This window comes from Balaenoptera physalus (genome assembly GCF_965194825.1).
Source record: "Balaenoptera physalus genome assembly, chromosome: 7".
NCBI classification, from domain to species: Eukaryota; Metazoa; Chordata; class Mammalia; order Artiodactyla; family Balaenopteridae; genus Balaenoptera; species Balaenoptera physalus.
Genome location: NC_138886.1, coordinates 21,394,546 through 21,405,929, shown reverse-complemented (window position 1 = coordinate 21,405,929; position 11,384 = coordinate 21,394,546). Strand labels below are relative to the sequence as shown.

General features: G+C 41.6%; 1 protein-coding gene across 9 annotated transcripts in view; it reads left to right on the top strand.

Annotated features, from left to right (window-relative positions):
* The first annotated feature begins 1,833 nt into the window (after positions 1-1,833).
* The window catches only part of KIAA1958, a 225,388-nt gene continuing 215,837 nt past the window's right edge, over positions 1,834-11,384 (top strand). For 6 of the 9 annotated variants that reach the window (XM_082469160.1, XM_082469159.1, XM_082469163.1 and 3 more), the window contains exon 1: positions 1,834-1,955. The gene's annotated coding sequence lies outside the window, so the exon portion shown is untranslated. Of the gene's footprint in view, positions 1,956-2,784; positions 2,857-6,327; positions 7,857-11,384 lie in introns of all 9 variants that reach the window. The other 3 variants (XM_082469156.1, XM_082469158.1, XM_082469157.1) reach the window with 3 other exon arrangements.

Sequence of the window (11,384 nt, the reverse complement as noted above, 5' to 3'; positions counted from 1 at the left end):
AGTTTTTTGAGGACCCTCCATAGTGTTTTCCATAGTGGCTGCACCATTTTACATTTCTACCAGCAATGCACAGGATTTCAATTTTCCCACAGGATTATGTACTTGAAACATGCGGCGATTAACTGTTTTTTCTTTTTTCTAATAAATTTATTTTATTTATTTATTTTTGGCTGCATTGTGTCTTTGTTGCTGTGCATGGGCTTTCTCTAGTTGTGGCGAGCGGGGGCTACTCTTCGTTGCGGTCCACGGGCTGCTCACTGCGGTGGCTTCTCTTGTTGCGGAGCACAGGCTGTAGGTGTGCAGGCTTCAGTAGTTGTGGCACGTAGGCTCTAGACCACAGGCTCAGTAGTTGTGGCGGATGGGCTTAGTTGCAGTGGATGGGCTTAGTTGCTCTGTGGCATGTGGGATCTTCCCGGCCCAGGGATCGAACTCGTGTCCCCTGCATTGGCAGGCAGATTCTTAACCACTGCACCACCCGGAAAGTCCCTGTTTTTTTCTTTTTTTGGATACATTATTTATCAAAAATGTTCACAGATTTTTAAATTCAGCCTTGACCAGGAGGAGTGTTGATAGACAAAGGTGTTAGGAATCCTTTCTCCTTTGTTCAGAAGTTAGTCTCTTTTTCTGCTCAGTCATACTCTTCTCTCCCCTCACTTACCCCAGGGTAGGAGGGAATGAGGTTTCCCTGTCACAGCTGGGGTGAGGCCAAGATGTGAGCACTACATATGGCTAATCAGATATGCTTTAAATGATAGTTATTGCCATTATTATTATTTTGGAGATGCTTAGGGCTGTAAATAGAAAGGAGCATGGAGACAGACTGCCTGGGACGAATCTGGGTTCCTCCTGCTACTATGTGATCTTGGACAGCTTTCTTACTGTCTCTGTGCCTCAGTTTCCTCATGTGCAAAACAGCAATGCTAACAAGACCCACTTCATAGAGTTCTTAGCATTAAGCAAATTAATATTCGCTAAGCACTTAGTGTAAGTACTATGAAAGTGTTTGGTAGATAAAATAAAGGTGGAGGGCGCCTGGTCCAGCCTTACCTCCCTTGTGCCGAGCTGTGCAGGTGGTGTTACTATATGCTTCCCGGTCTTAGTGTGTTTTAGGTGTTATTCAGCAGCCCGGCTCCCTCCACGGGATGGGTGCGTGTGGTTGTAGCTGTATTAGAAACTTCCACCGGGCAGCGGTGACTGTGGGTTGTACGTCTGTCGATCGGAGGTGTTCTTGCACATGCCTGGATGTAGAGGTGACTCCACTCAGCGCGTTAAAACAGGTATCACACGCCTGACAATCCCAGGGTCTTGCAAGGAGGTCTGATCCTGGCGTTTAGGTGGAGCTGTACGGAGTTGCGAAGGGCAGCGGGGGCCGCGGGCCTGGCGCGTGTGGCAGGAGGGGGTGTTGCCCACTTGAGAATGCAGAGGGGATCGTGGCTCCCACGCCTGTCGGGCTGCGGAGACCGAGCTCCTGGTCGCGTGCCTGTAGCAGGAGGGTCGGTCCACACCTCCTCCGGACAGCCTCCGCCGCTAGCTCGGTGCGCGTCGTGGGAGGTGCCGTTACACACTTCCTGTGGGTCTCCCGGACCACAGCGCGTTTCCGGTGCCGGCTGGAGGCCGGGGTCCGAGCCCCCGCCCCGCTCGCCGGCCCCGCCCCGCCCGCGCCCCGCCCGCGCCCCGCCCCCCGCCTGCCCGCCGCGCTCGGAGTCGGGCGAGCGGAGCCCGAGGCGCACGGAGCGGCGCGCGCCGGTCGGCGGAGGCAGGCTGGCGCCCCCGCCCTCAGCCCCTCAGTCCGTCGCCCGTCCGGCGCCTTCCCGTTCTACTTACCTTCGCTCCCCGGCCCTGTGGCCGCGCTCCCTCCCTCCCCTCCATCCCGCCCCCTCCAGCCCTTGCTGCCGGGCTCCTACAGGCCCCCTCGCTGCCCGCGTTCCTATGGACAGACGCACAGACACCTGCAGGTGGGTGAGAGCCCGCGCGCGGGGCGGGGACGAGCGCGCCGACTCTGCGCCCGGGGCCGGGAGCCCCTTTGTGTGGGGGGCGGTCGCACTGGCGTCCGCGCCGCTTCCCCCCCACTCGGCGGCCTAGCAGTGACCCGGCTGAACCCTCCTTTTGTTCCTCTGGGCTTGCGGGGCGGGGGGCGCGAGGAGGCCGAGAGTCAGGACTGAGAGCCGGGCGGCCGGACGTCGCCGGCGACGGCCTCGGGGGCGTGAGGGGGTAGAAACCCCCGGCGGCCGAGCGAGCGGCGGTCGCGGCTCTGGGCTGTCTCTCTGGGGCCGGCCCGCCGCCCAGCGTCTCCTGTCGCCGCCGCGGCAGCGGGCGCGATGCCTGGGTCTGGCTCGCCCGCTCCCTCTCTGGGATTTGTTGGAGGTGGGAAGGAGGGCGGGAAAGGGGAAAGAAAAGATGTGCTCTCTTAGTTTTCAAGTCTTGAGGAGGTTATGGAGAGAGAGGGAGAGAGGTGTTTCGGGGCTTTGCCAGACTTGTTTCCCTCCCGCGAGGCACGCCAAGGTGCGTTTGGGGCGTGTGTAAAGGAGTGTGCATCGCTTGGGTCCCTTATTTATTGTTTCTGACGGAGGAGGGCTTTCTCCGAAGGGCTCTTCCGCCCCCCCACCCCGTCTGAGGCTGCGCACAGTGATTTGTGTTTGTTATCAAATACATCGAGAAATAGATTTCCCTCGCTAGGAGAAGGTTGGGCTGACTAAAATCAAAGAGTGTTTTTTAGTATTCTGATGGCTTTCTTTCTCTTTCTTTCTTTCTTTCCTTCTTTCTTTCTTTCTTTCTTTCTTTCAGATAGGGACTTAAAGGCAAGAAATAAAAGATGAATATGGCTGTGATTGTTACATATATGTATAACTTTTGGAGGTAAAGTTTTGTTATTTCCCAGACTCCTTAGGTTTAACATGACAGAATCTTCTACTTATTAAATAAACAGTTCACAAGCAAGTCACTTCCACAGTGGAGGTTAGACTGGAGTGTGATAAACAATTCTCTAACTTTCTGTCCAGGCTAAAACCTTTATTTTTGCTGGTTTAAGATATGAGATCTTTCACGACATATGGGGAGAACATGAACGTTAGAACTGATCATTTCTCCCTGTGATTGTGCTTTCCCTATTTTATTATATGTATTTATGTATTCTCTGTTTATAACCCAACAACTGGGTTGTATATGGTGGATATAACTTTTGAAAAGTACTGTAAGTGATATTTCTGATGTGTATTATTTATCTAAGTTTTTTATGAACAATTGCTATGTATTTGTAGATACTCAGATAATAAATGAAGTTGCATAAGCACCCAGAAAATTAATTTTCCAGATTCAGTTTTTTTTAATGGGATTTTTTTTTTTCTTAATTTGTTTTTGGCTGCATTGGGTCTTCGTTGCGCGGGCTTTCTCTACTTGCGGGGGGGGGGCTACTCTTCGTTGTGGTGGGCGAGCTTCTCATTGCAGTGGCTTCTCGTTGCAGAGCTTGGGCTCTAGGCGCGTGGGCTTCAGTAGTTGTGGCACGCGGGCTCTAGAGCACAGGTTCAGTAGTTGTGGGGCACGGGCTTAGTTGCTTTGTGGCATGTGGGATCTTCCCGGACCAGGGCTTGAACCCGTGTCCCCTGCATTGGCAGGCGGATTCTTAACCACTGCACCACCAGGGAAGCCCTTCCAGATTCAGATTTTTAACGCAGTTGTGGATTTATATCTTTGCATTCACCTCTATCTACTGCTCATTTCTGGAGACTTTTTTTTTTTTGCTTATTGTTTGAGAATCCGTATTGACAAACTTAAATCTGATGGTTACCAAGGAGATCAGAAAAGAAAACACAGTTTTGGGGACACGCAGTTATATGTACAGCTATATGTAGGAAATGTAGTCTTTCTTAAAAAATAGAAGTATTATCATCCAAACATGAAGGAAAATTATTATGGTGGAAAAAATATTTGCTATTTAAATTTTTGTCAAGTAACATGTAGAAATTTGTCAGAAAACAATATACAATTTAATATAGTGTTAACTAGGCAAACTGATTTTTGTCATTATAAAGAGGAGACAGTTTAGTATGCCTAAAATAGTGGTCTTTTTCTAGGAGAAAAATGTATCCTAGATTCTTGTCCTAGTTTTACATTAACAGATTAATATTATTTCATGCCTTATTTTGTAAATGCCTGGAGTGTACATTTTTGTACACTTTACTTAAAACTTAGAAGAGGCTACATCTAACAAAGGTCATGCCAGCCTCTTTGATTAGTTCCTGTTTTGACTTCTGTTCTAGATTAGATAAATGAATTTAAACTCTGCACAGAGCTCAGTGTCAGGCGCTCGTGGGCCCTTGGGCAAGATACCGCTTCCTTTTCTAATAAGGATGGCCCAAAGAGGCTAAGTGTTGAAATTTGTTCAGACTTTATCATGAATGGTGGAATAGAGTTCTAAAACACTTCCAGAGTTTCAGCTCTTTAGATACAGACTCTTCATCAGCTCTTCCCAGTATGAAAACAGATAAGCTAACAAATTGAATTGCATGTTTATGTGTTTGCTTACATGGCTGTCAGTTGTAGCATTAAGGTTTAACGGAGTCACTGTGTAAACTAAACATTAATAAGAGTGTGGCCTGCATTGAGAATTGCTTGGCAAAGTTGTAGCTGTGTCTGACAGTTTTCTGGGATGGGCATGGTGTGTTTACTTAGGCTGGCTAAAAGATAACACCTGGTTTTTTTGTTTTGTTTTTGTTTGTTGACTGTGATATGTAGATATTAATTTTTTTGTTTTGTGTTTTGTTTTTCTATAATTAACGGTACTATTTTAGTTAATCAGAAGCATTCCAGAGACTCCTTCATATTTTCATTTGATTTTTCGTCTGGTATGTTGGTGTTTAGGAAGGCATGTAAATTATTTTTCACATCTCATGGTTGAAATTTTTTTCTGCTGCTTTTGATACTATGACAAATGCTTCCAGAAATTTTGAATTTGCGTAAAGTTGGGTTTTAAATGTATCAATAGCTGAGCAGTAGAATCTGATATTTACCAGTTTTTGTTTTTTGTTTTAACAACACTAAGCTTTCCACGGTTAAATTTGATAGGCTTTAAAATCCATAGACTTTTCTAGTCTTTTCCTGTTTGTTAGTTATTAGTGTGGTACCATTAAAAGACACTTAAAATGTTCACTTTATGTTTGGAACCCTCAAATGACTAGTATTATCATTAGTAATAACCAGGGGGAAAGCTGAAAAGTTAACAGTTTTATTCTTTATAAAAGATCTGTGCCTTTCAAGTTCTTTTTCCTGAAGTTTTTTGTAGCTTGGGAAAGTAGGCCTGACTGTGAGAGGTGCGGACAGTGACCTCTCATTCCAGCCTTTATCGTCCTGCGTTGTTTAAGAGTAGTACATACCCTTGCTGCTTGCCGAAAATGCAGAATTCATTCTTGGACTAATATTCTGCTACCAGATGTATGAGGCTGGCTCTGAAGAAGCTTTTTCTCTTAAATACTGTCAAAAATAGAGAAGCTGAAGATTGGAGAGAAGCCATTTATTTTGAACAGTTTATTTTTTGACAGTTTGTGTTTGTAAAGAAACCTGCTCATAATATTTAGTGAAGAGACCTACATAGTTGCCTGAAGAAACCCCACAGGTTTCTTTTTTGCCTTGAAAAAAGTTTCCATAGAGCTTAACTCTTCCATGGTACTTCTTGACTTTGCTTCTGATTAGTTGATTTATGGACTTTATTTACCAGCATGATTGGAGAATTCTTTTGCTATACTGAAATTGCACTCTGCCTGTGCTCTCTTCTGTTTCCTAGGTAACAAATGCACTGCACAGATTCCATAATGAGGACTGTGGTTGGCTAGTTACAGTGTAAATTCTGTTGTTTGGTAAAGCTTAGTCTCAAATTCAAATAAAGGTCAAGAAACCAAAAGTACTGAAAATGCAAATTTTTGCATTTTATTTTGTATGCAGTGTCAACAAAGTGTAATACCCTTTTCTGGAGAAAGGCAAATTATGCAGCAGTATTCATGTTTGTTTTGCAAAGTCTCACACTTAAACCGTTGGGGAGCTTTTTGAGTATTGCATATTGGTAAAACCAGTGTCTCTAGTGACAAAGAAGATGTATTTCAGAAACACTTTATCACACTTAAAGTAATATAGAAAGCAAAGGGATGTGGTCTAGGACATCAGTAATTGGACCTTTTGTACTGAAAGAAAAGTAGCATCAAAAGATGTCTCAAAAGATAAATTGTGCAACTTTATGTGAAACGTAAGTTTAAAAAACTTGAAGAAGACATTAAATTATTTAAGAAACTTTTTAAAACATTGAAAGTCTTACCACAAAATGGTGCATTTTTCTTCCAGCTTTTTTCCCCCTCTGATCTGCCTGAATGTTGACCGGCCTGGCACGAGGGAGCAGGTCTTCAAGTTGGAGAATTGCTTTCCCCTCCACCATACTTCCTCTTGGGCCTCTGTAGCTCTGGATGCAGGGCAAGAAGTAGTGCAACTGCTAGTAATTATTACCTGTTTGTTAAAAAACAAAAAACACAAAAATAAATTTCAAAGAATTCCATTAATACCCATTGCAAATATCTTTTCATTTGATGCCTGAAAACTTTTTTTTATTTGTTAATTATCAAGGATTACATTAGCTGAAATTTTTTTTAAAAATTCTTTTGTGTTCTAGAGAATTATCCAAAGTTGCCTCCATTACTCTCCCTTCCTTGGCTGAATTGTTTTTGGGTTATTTTATTTACTTTTTTAGTTCATTAAAATGTCAGGAATAGGATATATCTTGGTTGGATTTCTCTCTTCTTGATTTTTCTCAAAACTGACACTACTTTAACCTCTTTTGTCCTTTTCTACTTGCCAATATTGTGTCCCTTCACTTTTCCCTTGTCAATATCTTCCCTGTTTTCCCTTGTAAATACTTACTGTTTAAAAAATTTTATTGTTGCGTATAAGCCATAATCACCACATAGCAAAAGCTCTACTTTTCTGTTACAAGGCTTCATACTTGCTGGAATATTATCAATATCTGTGGACTCTTACCCAACTAGGACTACTTTCTCTCTCTAGCCTGTATTCATTTTCAAGGGCTGCTGAAACAAAGTACGACAGACTGGGCGGCTTCTACAACAAAAATTTACTTAATTTTTACAGTTCTGGAAGCTATCAGATGTTGGCAGGGTTGGATTCTTCTAAGGCCTCTCTCCTTGGCTTGTATATGGTTGTTTTCCTTAGGTATCTTCACATGGTCCTTCCTATGTGCCCCTCTGTGACCTAATCTCCTCTCTTCCTGTAAGGACATCAGTCCATATCCTTAGGATTCACCCAAATGACCTCATTTACCTTAATTACCTCTTTAAAGGCCCAGTCTCCAAATACAGTCTCATTCTGAAGTACTGGGGGTTAGGACTTCAGTGTATGAATTTGGAGGGAACACAGTTCAGCTGATAATACAGTCTATTCCTCCACCATTGTCTTTCATACATACATACATACATACATACATACATACTTACTTCACGTCATATGTGTAATTTTATAGTGGTTTTCATCTTTTATACCTTTTTTATTATTCTCTTGGCATTTTTTCACTTGAGTGCAAGGTCCAGTAGACAGCAGTATGATCAACTTCGTATGCCATTAAAAATAATTAAAGTGGGGAGTTAAAGGCTTTATTTTGTTTTTATTCACTCTTCATATTCATTATTTTTAAATACTTTATTTTGAATAGTTTAAAGTAGAAAATTCTTAATCATTGGTTTCAAATGCAGGAGAATCTCAATGTAGCCAAATTTAGTGAAACTGCTGATGCTGTTTTCTTGTGAATTCTAAGGACATGTTTCTTTTGGTGCTCTTTTTCAGATATTGGCCTTGCTCCTTGCACGGTAAATTACACGCCATTCTGATCAGTTCACACCTTCCTTGGCTGATGTCTCTTGAATCTGATATCCACTCAGGGCCTCTCTGCTGAAATCCAGATGTATACAACAAGCAACTGGACACAGTCATTTGATATGCCACAAACACTTCACATTCAGCATGCCCAAAACTTGATTTATCTTTCTCTTCACATCTGTGTCTTTTCTTGTGTTCCCTAGCTTAGTGAGTGGTACTATCTCCATCCATTTTCCCAGTCCAGAAATTTAGGAGTTATCTGTGACGCCTCCCTTATTCTCAGTCCTCTCTTCCATGCATAATCAAGTGCCTAGACCAGTCAGTTCCTGCTCCCCAAGATTTCTCAGTTCTGTCTGTTCACCCCATACAAGTCACAAACTACTCTGTCACCTTTGCCCATCATTGGTTTTAGTTCTACAGTTGAATATATTCAGTTTACAACATAAGTCCTTGTGCTAAGGCTTCTATAATCATCATTTGATAGTCTGAAGCTCAATGAATCCTCATAAATAGCTTGTGTGAGAAATATCTTCTGTCTTTCATATTTAAAACTGTTCATCTGTGGCTTTTAAACTTGAAGGGCAGTTTGGCTGAATATAATTACTTAGCCTGCATTTTCTTCCCTCAAATACCTTTTTTTTTTTTCTTTTAATGTTTGCATCTCTCTTTTTTTTAAAGTAATTTTATTTATTTATTTATTTATTTATTTATTTATTTATTTATTTATTTATTTATTTATATATGGCTGCGCTGCATTCGGGATCTTAGTTCCCAGACCAGTGATCAAACCTGCGCACCCTGCAGTGGAAGCGCAGAGTCTTAACCACTGGACCACTGGAGAATTCCCCTTTCCTCAAGTATCTTAAATATGTTATTCTGTTTTAAGATTTGACAAACCTTTTCTTTAAAAGGCCAAATAGTAATTATTTTAGGCTTTGTGGGCCATAGGTCACTGTCACAATTATTTAACTGTGCCATGTCAGTGCAAAAGCAGCCATAGAGAATATATAAATGAACAAGCATGACTGTGTTCCAGTAAAACTTTATTTACAGAACTGGACAGTGGGCTAGGTTTGGTACATAAGCCATAGTTTGCTGAGTCCTACTATGTTGTATTCTGATAAAAAGTGTTGTTAGAGTCTAATACCAATATGATTTTCTTTCTTTTTTAAGTGTCTTTATCTTTTTTCCTAGATTCCCAAAGGACATTCCCCCCCTTTTTTTTTTAAATTTTTTTTTATTTTGGCTGTGCTGGGTCTTTGTTGTAGCGCATGGGCTCTTCGTTGCGGCGTGTGGGGCTTCTCTAGTTGTGGTACGTGGGCTTACTTGCAGTATGTGGGATCTTATTTCCCTGATCAGGGATCGAACCCAGGCCTCCTGCATTGGGAGCACGGAGTCTTAACCACTGGACCACCCACCAGGGAAGTCTCCCTTCATCTTTAAAGGCAAATAATTTTACTAGAATACGTCTTAAGTGTTGGCTGTTCTCTGTTAATTTTTCCAGATACACAATGGATGTTTTATTATGTTGGCTCAAATGTTTTTAAAAAATATTTTCATCAGTTATATTATTCTTTTCCATTATTTTTATTTTCTTCCTTGAGGTCTTCTGTTACATATATGTTGAATCGTCTTTGCTTATCTTTTATGTCTATACTTTATTCAAATTCTTTTTATTTTATTTTTTATATTTGCTGTATTTTTTTCTTTTTCTCTTTTAGTCTCTTTAATGTACTTTCCATGGTGTCTATCTATTAAGCCTAGTGTTCCTTCTAGTTTTGTCTTCCTTTTGAATTTTTTTTTCCTTTCGTATTCCATACTGAACTCTGTCATTTCTCTTTTTAAATGGTCTTGTTATTTGGCCATTGTCATTTTTTTTTAGCTTTTCTATTTCTGATGTATGCTTTCTTTAATAGCATCCTATCATTTCCTTAACTTCTTTCAATTCATATTGAAATATTACGTTACAGTTTTCATCTGTTTTATGGCCATATTTTTGTGATGTTCCTTCATTGACTACTGGTATGTAATTTGGTTCTTTTTCATCTTTTTCTCACAGTACTTTTCATAGGATTATATTGTATTCTTTTCTCTTATTCATGTATAAATTAGAGGGATTTACCTGTACTTCAGGAGGTTTCTGTGATGGGGGTGGAAGTGGACCAAGGTAGTTTTCTTAGTTTCAAGGTTTGAAATTTTCTCCTTGGTTTCTTATGTGAAGTATTTAAAAATATGGCCATTCAAAATCAAAGTGAGATACCAATACTTACCCACTAGAATGGCTAAATGACATAAATGAAAAATACCAAGTGTTGGTGAGAATGTAGAGTAATTGGAATTCTCATGCACTGCTGTTGGAAGTGTAAATTGGTGTAGAAATATAAATGGATACAAGCAATTTGGAAGGTTGTTTGGCAGTATCTACTAAAGCTGTGCATATGCATATCCTATAGCTCAGTAATTCCATTTGAAGATAAATGCTTACCAAATAAATGTACAAGAATGTTCGTAGTACTGTTTGTAATGGCCCCAAACTGAAGTGTGCCCAAATGACCATCAGTATAATATGTGGTAGGGTGTTACATTGATGACCCCAAATAAATCACATCTCCTGGTGTCTACAACCTTGTGTTGTCTCTTTCCACAGTGAGTCTAATTTTGGCCACATAACTTACTTTGGCCAATGGGCATTAGCAAGCTTGATCCGTTGAGGGATTAGTGACTAGAAAGGAGAAAAGTGGAGGCTTCTGGAGTGCGGGTAATATTCTGTTTCTTGATTTGGTTGCTGGTTACATAAATGTCTTCTGTTTGTGAAATGGTGAAATATGAGCGGCTTGTTCACTTATTATTTCTGCCCTTTTCTAATTGTATATTATATTTCAACATACAGGAATAAATATGTTCTCTTTATCTAGTCTCTGCTGTGATATTCTCTGAGATTGGCCTCCTTTTGGTATCTTTATCCTTTATCCTTAGTGATGCCTCTTTGTTTGATTTAGATTTTAATCCCAACAGTTTTCTTTTTTTAAATTTTTTTCTTTTTTTGGCTGCGTTGGGTCTTCATTGCTACGCAAAGGCTTTCTCTAGTTGTGCTGCTCAGGCTTCTCCTTGTGGTGGCTTCTCGTTGCGGAGCACGGGCTCTAGGTGCACGGGCTCAGTAGTTGTGGCACACGGGCACACAGTTGCTCTGTGGCATGTGGGATCTTCCTGGATCAGGGATGGAACCCGTGTCCCCTGCAGTGGCAGGCAGATTCTTAACCATTGCACCACCAGGGAAGTCCCCTTTTTTAAAATTTTTATTATTTTAATTTAAAAAAATTTTCTGGCCGCGCTGCACAGCTTGTGGGATCTTAGTTCCCCGACCAGGGATCCAGCCCAGGCCCACGGCAGTGAAAGTGCCAAGTCTTAACCACTGGATCACCAGGGAAGTCCCCCAACAGTTTTCTTTCTAAGGCCTCTTAGTAGGTCCCCATGCTCTTGTAGTCTTCTCTAGAAGCCTGAGAAGCTTTACTCTTCTC